Genomic DNA, 8,514 nt, shown 5'->3' with positions numbered 1-8,514 from the left:
GCGGGAATTCTTCCAGTGCGAAAATGCCTTCCCCTGGGGAGCAGTTGGGAGGAACGGTACCCGCGGGTCGGGGGCTGCGGGAGGCACGGGCACTTCACAGCCCCGACCGCGTCCATGTTGGGGAAGCTGCTGCCCCGCGGAGCCCCTCCCGCGCACCCGGGGTTCCCACGGCGCCCGGCGCGCCTCACGCCCCAGCGCGCCGAGGCCCCCGCTCCCTCAAGTTACCCTTCCCCGGGCCCGGGTTAAACGCTCCAAAATGTACCGCCGAATTCACTGCGCGTGGTTGCCTGGACTGTCCTAGTGCTGAATCTTCCCTGTGTGCTCGAAGTCTCTCTATGAAGAGCTGCTATTTCAACATCATCATCGTCGTTACTCATTTGCAGCTGAAATCTGCTTTCTGTCTCAGAGAAGAATTTTTCTCTACTTTTGAAGAACTATCTCCCACACACACATCACACACACACATTTCCCAAACAGAGTTCTTTGTTTTGTTAAAGACAACACTTGGAAAAAGTGTTCAAGGACACTTTTTTGCATTTGTAATATCAACCCTAATTAAGAATGCTTGGACCACCTATTCACGATCTAATATCGTCACTTAAACTATTCTGTGGAAAATACTGAACTTGGCACATGTGAGGGCATCACAAACTACAGAGCCTTCCAAAAGCTCAAACCCAGCACTTGAATTAAATAGTGGTGGAACTGAAAAAGCATTCTGGGTACTGATGTGCAAATGAGCGCACCAAGCTTCCAACTTCCAAAATATTACATTAACACTTAAGGCCACACAGTGCCCTCAGCCTGTACACCAGATTTCTCCTGCTTTTGATAGGAACTGTTTGTCTCTACTGCAGTCAGAATATTACCAGTAACTTTTTGTTACTGCACTATATGTGCACACACACTGATATGAACATATACTTTGAGAAATTCGAGGTGGACTAGTAGCAATGCTGACAAACCCAGCTTAAATACACCCTATTATATAGATGACACAGTGCTTGTGTTCTCTTAAATCTGTGTGCCACAGACACATAGGTTGTACTTGCTACAGTGAGGAAAATGATTATGTTTAACTCGCTAGCCAGGCTGCAAGCACACATACACGGAGCAGTTAAAGAATCTGGAATTTGCTTATCTTTCCTAGTGGCTTTGGACAGTTGTGTGCCTTTCCCCCAGTGGTTTATTAATTTGCTTTCTTTTAGCCCCCAGCCTCCTGACATGGTTCCTGCTTCCTATTTCAGTTCCCTCCTCGCCTGTTCTTTGTCTCTCCTCTAGGCAGGGGGAGGGGGGTCCTGCCTCTCTCACAGCACTTTCCTCAGAACTTTCTCCAGTTGCCACGGAATGTTCTGGTTTCAGCTTCCAGCCCTCCTGTTTAAAAGGCACCGTCCCACACACCCTGCCTGCTTCTTTAGGTAAAAGCTAAAAAAAAAATCCCCAAAGCATGGCTGTTTCATGGCAAGTGACCCACTCACACTTGCCACAAGGATGCCAGATCAGCACGCTGGGAGCTCACACTCCGAGTAGCTGCTGGATGCTTGCTCAAGATGACCGCCAGCACCTTGCACTCCCAGTTAATCACGAGGACACTGACACAGCCCTTTGCCTTGGCTCCTCGGCACTCTGCTATGGCAGTGCCTGCAGCACTCCTGTTGGTACTTACAGTCTTTCTACACTGCCTTCCCGCACCCTACAACTCCACCAACACATTTAAAAGACTGCTGCTTAGAACATCTTCTGGTCCCAAACTTAGGCTCTCTCAGAATATGAGACTATCAAAATAGCCACTCAACTAGCATTTCATATAAGACAGCTAAATTTCTTCAGAAAATGAACAGTTTGTGCCACAAACTGTTTGGCTCATCTCTATGAACATACTCATAAGGTGAAGTTCCCTAAATTTAATGTGATGACAAAATGGTATTTCTCCGTAGATAACTGTGTAAGCAGACAGGAATGATTACCTTTGAACTCACCATCACAACTAGCTAGTTACTCTCTGAAGACAAAGTTCCAGATGATGTGAAAGAAAGTTTTAAATTTCAACTTTAGAATTTACATTTTCTGTATCCAGTATTTCCTCCCCTTTTCAGATGATTCCTAATCTATTTTCTTCTGCACTGGGATATGCTGAACTTTTTTTTAATCCATCTCTTTTAAATAACGGCATTTTCCTCAGCTACATTATTCAGCTTCTCACTATTTCCCATCTCACTTCTGCTCAAGGGAATTCCTGAGGTGTCCCTAAATGTTTTGCAACTGCCTGGTGCCCGCTGAAGCACTTTGATTGGTATTTCAATAGTATTAATAATCCTCCTTTGCACTGAACATGTGTGTACCATTTGGGACTGCACACTGTACATTGCTCGCTTCATTGCAGATCAATTGCTACTGGCCCTACTCAGAAATGCAGACCTTAAATTGGTGTGCAAATATAGAAGGTAACAAAGGACTGTTACAGTCTAATCTATTCAAACATATTTGGGTATATGTTAATTAGAATTGAGTCATACCTATTTGTTCAACACTCTCAACTCATGAATCTGTGAGGCTACTGAAATTTTTCAGAATAGTCCCATTATTATACTCTTTAAGAAGGTTAGTCACTATTTCACATGGATTATAATATTAGCAGAGACATTTGTGCATAGCACTTGTGCCAGCTAATCAGTCATATGAACCATTTCCTTTCTATGTGTGTTCCACAGAAAATACGCAACACTGTGCGGTTCACGGCACACTTGCAATTTCAGTGAGTAGCTGTCAGTTTTTCTGGGATTTCACTGGTATTTTAATTAACTGCTACTGATATAACAAGCAATTAATTCAGCATTCACTACTTATTAGGTTGATTATTACTTAAATTTAGTTTTTAAAGCTTACTCAGTTTTTTATTGGGAATCATCCCAAGAGAATGCCAACCCTAGCAGCAAGGATTCTCAGACTTGGAAACAGCACAGTTTCCTCTGTAACCCACACGTGGGTTTAGTGATTTGTCAGCTTTCTCCTCTAGAAGCAGATGAAAACGCTTTAAAAATACTCAGTACTGTCACAAACCCGACAGCAATAGGATGGTATATGATGCTGTGGAAAGTACACAGGAAGACTCACTTTAAAAAGGGAAAACAGCACTGTTTGTTTTTCCTCTTTTTGATCACCCTCCTCACTGCACTCATGTGCTGTGTAGTCTGTGTGTTGCATAGCAGTCCACGACAAAATCTGGGGAGCTGATGCTAAACTACACAGCTTTTAGTTGTTACACTAATTTTACACAGTCTTGGAAGCTAACCTTTGATACTTAATCTCCCTTTTGTTCCCCTCATTTCTTCAGGCTGCCCAGTTTATTCTAGACTGCCTTGAACCAAAGCAACCTGACCCATTCAAAACAAGATTGCCACATTTGGGATTTGGGCAACATGGGAATACAACCTAGGATTCCATCTTGTTGACTCCCAGTGAATTAGGCATCCATGCCTAGCTAAGCAAACCTGACAGAAAACTTTTTCTTGTAAAACATACATTACAATGCAATCCTAAATATGCAATGCAAGCAACAAAGGTTTGGTATTTACAGATTAATAGCTAAACTACTGTGCTGGCCCCAAGAAACCTGCTCCCTAGATAACAATAAACTGGCCCAAAAAAAAGTTAATCCTAGAAGACAACTAGGAATGGCTACATCTGTACATTTTATGATATCCAAAAGAGATGCAACTTTCTGTCTACTGCCTTAAGAGTTAATTAAGAATGTGAATTGCATCAACTCTCAGAGTCACTTCACCTCAGGCAATCAGTATTATACTTCCATTGGAGATTCAATACCATGGATATAAAAAATCTTACCTTTTGATAGGGGGTTTTCAAAATCTCTTTCCTCTAAACAGGCATGAAGCTGGCTCTTAGTCAACTCATTATAGCTCATTAGAGTTTTGTCTCCTCTTCAGCATGAGCAGTTCTTCCCTGAAATACAATAAAAGGTTAATTAGCAGCCAGTTCTCAAATCAAAGTACAATTCATAGGGTAAATTTGCAAAACTGTAAAAATTTAGAAAAAAACCAAACCAACAAGCAAAAACCCACAGAAAAATCACCTTGAAATGAACAAATTCTGTATATTTGTTCATTACAGTTAACCTTTTTTTCATGAGGGAACTCTGGCAGATTGGTTACAGTCCCATACCCGTAATTGTTAAAATCATAAGTACACAGGTCACTGTTATCATTTGATACAGGTTATTTTTCACTGGGCTGGTGATCCTTTCTGAGAGGATATGAAATTTCAAGACCCTTGTTTCACCTGAAATCATGGTTTAATTTCCTCCCTGTCACCTCCTTCCCACTTTCCGAAATTCTGCAGAAATCCCACCTCTAATCTGGAAATGCAGTCCCTAGCAAGCCCACAAACACACGCAGCAACAGCTGGTTGCCAGTATAGTCTGCAGTTCAGGCATGAGGTGAATTACCAAAACCACAAGTGCTGTACTACCAGAGTGGCTCTTAAGCTAAAATGACCTTCTCAGTGCACTGTGAATAAACTTGATATCCATAAGTATTTGAGTTATTTATTGGAATATAAAAGAGGGAGGAAAAAGCCCAAACCTAACCAGGTGAGCACACACTGCTTATTTTTAACACGGTTATGTGATTTTAATGAAGCATACACAAGTTATCACAACTAATTTCATACTCACAGTATTTACTGTGTATTTTACAATGATAAATTTTACATGGTAATCCAAAAGACTTGCAAGCCTCTTCTTAATATACTTCGTTTGCATCTCGCCATCTCATGTAAGTAAAACTCTTACTCAAGCTGAAATACTAGTTGTTTTAGAAAGAATTTCAGAATTTGACCCATAATGAAGTAGCTTATTTAAAATTGGTAGTTTGATATAAAACCCATTAAATGCATTAGCCCCTCAGCTCTCCTATTGGAGGGAGCTACAGTTATCATACTTGCAGGGCAATGCTATGGAAACATGAAAGTTTCAATCATTCTGTGGCAACTGAACATTCCTGTCGTGCTAAAATAAAACTGAGGCACAAGTAAAGGAAATTACTTGCTCAAAATCAGTGTCAGCAGGACTGGAGTGTGTAGAACATAAATTTCTGAAACCCATTTTTCTACAGCCCTCCATCTTTCAGATCTTGCTAATGATATATGTGCCATTTCAGTCACATTGCTGTCATTGTAGCTTGGTGAAACAAACACTCTTATTTTTTCCCAATCACTGATTCCATACTGTGTCATGTTCCTTAACTGTTTGATGAGACAGCCTTTATGTCAGATACAGTCTTTGTCCACTTGCTGAATACCCTTTAGTACATTGCTTTTTTTATCTTATTAAGAATATTACTAGAAAAATGCTGAAGTTATATACTTCCAGTTTTTCAGTTAGTCATTCATATGACTACTTAATCATTTGTGGAGTTTTACTCCGGATCTGAACATCTATTCAGTGTCATCTGACTCTGTAGGCAGTTGGTCCCTGGGGAGAATGACTGTTGTGCAGGTTACAGCCTTTGGAAGTATTCCCCCTGTTGCACCTCATCTCGATTTCCTAAAAGGAATTATTGCAATTTAAAACACACACATACATGTTTTAATAAAAAAGATGGCAATTCACATACTCCATCTTCGATCAGTGCCCACTATAAAGCTCAATTAACCTTTCCAGCAGATCTCAGTCTCTTGCATGTCCTTTCATTTTCCCTCCAGTTCTGCTGGGGGCTTTTTCCTCTCCTGATATTATATCCAATTTTCTATTAATATATTCCTTGATTTTTCCCTTCTCTGACTTCTTTCTTCCTGTTATCTAATAAGGTTTTATAATTTGCACTCTATTTTCTAGTTTTGACTGCAGTCCTCAGAGGACATAATTTATCCATTCCCAGTCACCCACCCTTCAGTCATTTTTCCAGCTGTTGCACCTTATTTCCCATGGTCAGAACTACCCTTTTCTCCAAGCACCACATCACATAAAACACATTTATATTAAAAAATTCACAGCAGTCCTTACAATAAATGATAGTAACATTACTCACAACCTAGAAACAATGTTTGTTGAACAGACCTTTCTGAAGCTTAAAAATGGTGCTGTTATAAACTAATGTAAACTACTTTAAATGTCCTAAACAATTAGAAAGTGTTAATTTGGCTAACAAAAATCAGACTAATTATCTTTATTAATTAAACTCTTTCTCCCTTCAGGTAATTAAAGACAAAACAATGAAAGAAGTTTTTAGGTGTCTAAATTCCTTATAACCTTTGCTTGAGTAACTTTCTGAGAAAAAAAGAATTTAAGAGCTTACTGAGCAGCTGTACGTTAAGAGCACTGCAGAAATCTAAACCAGGGACACAAAAACCCGGCAGTAACTAATTTCAAACCATATATTTTATTGACATCTTTGTTTATTCAGCACACACTTTGAAAAAATAATTTTAAGTTAGACTCAGTATATGAGATTTGGAGTTTGTAAGAACAACTAATGTTGTTGCTAGCAACAAGTTCTGAAGTTAATCATGATCTACTGCACAAGAGGGGTGGTCTTAAACCCTGACTGAGCATTCAGATTTTGTATTTTTCTCAATGTTTTTCCTTGTACTTAAAAGGACCACAAATGCAGACTGATTGTATGGCTGAATTCAGCTGAGGCATAAACAAGTCCAACTCCATCTGAAGAAGTAGGAAAAAATTTATACCAGGGTCAAATCTCTGTCCCATGTTGGAAAAGGATATTGTTCACAAGGAATAATTAGAAAACCATGAACAAATATACAGTGGGCGGTGCATTTATATCTACCCTAGCTTAGCTGAACTAACATTACCAGGAATAGTAATCCCATTTTATTTGAGATTCTATTTTAGTAAGCTCTGTATAAGCTTGTATTAATGACAGTTCCTACTATAAAGAGTTTATGACAATAAAGGCTGCTTTTTTGATTAAGATGAGACAAGAAGGGAAATGCAGAGGCAGAAAGGGACCACAAATAGCACTGTGGTTCCCATTGCCCTATTTTTTTTTCTTTTCACTGTAAGTTTAAGAAGATTTAATGATTCCATAACAATTCTGCTACCAAAAGTGCTGTTAGTTAAATTTTGTCAATTGTAATGTGCTCAGAATTCTGTCTGAAGATGTGGCAGGTGTGTCTGTAAGTGCTCACACTGTGGGCCCAGAGGAGTGTATTTTTGGCTTTTTTTAGAAAAAGTTTTACATTTAGGTACATCATATATGAACATACTTTGCAATAATTTGAGGTAGAAGAGCCTTCCTGGAAAGAATGGTGAATATAGAGAGAAAGGTTTCTATAAATGTTCCAATTCAGACAAAATATGACACGGAAACAAACTTGGAAACGAAAATCCTGAACAATGATCAAATTGTATTTCCTTGTCATAAAATACTTTTAATTTGAAATCCAGTTGTTTGGCTTCTTGTGAAACAGCCACAAGCTGGAAATACTTGGCATTTTAAAGTTTGAAGGGGCCATTAAAAAATCCTTTCTCTATTTAATTAGCCGGCATTCAGTGGAGAGTTACAGATGTCCCTGGGGCAAAGTGGTACGGCCAGGGCTCGGCTGAAAGGAGCCGTGAGAAAGCTCCAGCATGAAGTCCCGGTTTGACAAAGCACCAGCTCGGGAAGGCTCCGCCGCGGGCAGTGCGGCAGCGCCGCCCGCCCCAGCAGCGCTGCGAAACACGGAGCGCCACAAATACACACCTGGCGAGGAGCGGAGCCCGAGCGGGCTGCGGGAAGGACCGCGGCGAGGCTGATCCGGCTTAACCCCGGGGAGGGGCACACGCCACCTCCCACCGCGGGCAGCGAGCCCTCACACACCTGCGGGGCTGCTGTCTCAGCGCACTGTCTCAGCACCGCTCTCTCTCACAGCCGAGCACGCATCGCCTCGCGGCGGCTTCTCGGCACCGCAGCCCGCCTGCCCCTCACGGCACAGCGCCTCAGCCTCGCCAGCACCGGCCGCGGGCGCCGGCAGGGCTCTCCACAGCGGCTCATGCCGGCTCCGCCAGCCGCGCTCTGCCGCACACACGCGGGTCCCACACAGATCACACGGACACGGGGCACACACACATGGATCACACACACACACGGATCTCGAGCATACACGGATTTCTCATACACATGGACCGCACACACTGATCTCACAGAGTCACGGATCCCTCACATACAAGAATCTCTCACACACTGATCTCACACACACACACGGGATCTCTGAAAGACACGAGATCTCTCACAGACACGGACCTCACACACACACAGACCCCCCCCATCCCTCACAGACACACGGATCCCTCACACACACAGATCTCTCACACACACGGATCCCTCACAGACACACGGATCCCTCACACACACAGATCTCTCACACACACGGATCCCTCACAGACACACGGATCCCTCACAGACACATGGATCCCTCACAGACACACGGATCCCTCACAGACACACGGATCCCTCACAGACACACGGATCCCTCACAGACACACGGATCCCTCAC

Source organism: Lichenostomus cassidix, chromosome 15 (assembly GCF_008360975.1).
Source record: "Lichenostomus cassidix isolate B80296 chromosome 15, HeHo_3.0, whole genome shotgun sequence".
NCBI lineage: Eukaryota > Metazoa > Chordata > Aves > Passeriformes > Meliphagidae > Lichenostomus > Lichenostomus cassidix.
This window is presented reverse-complemented; position numbering follows the sequence as displayed.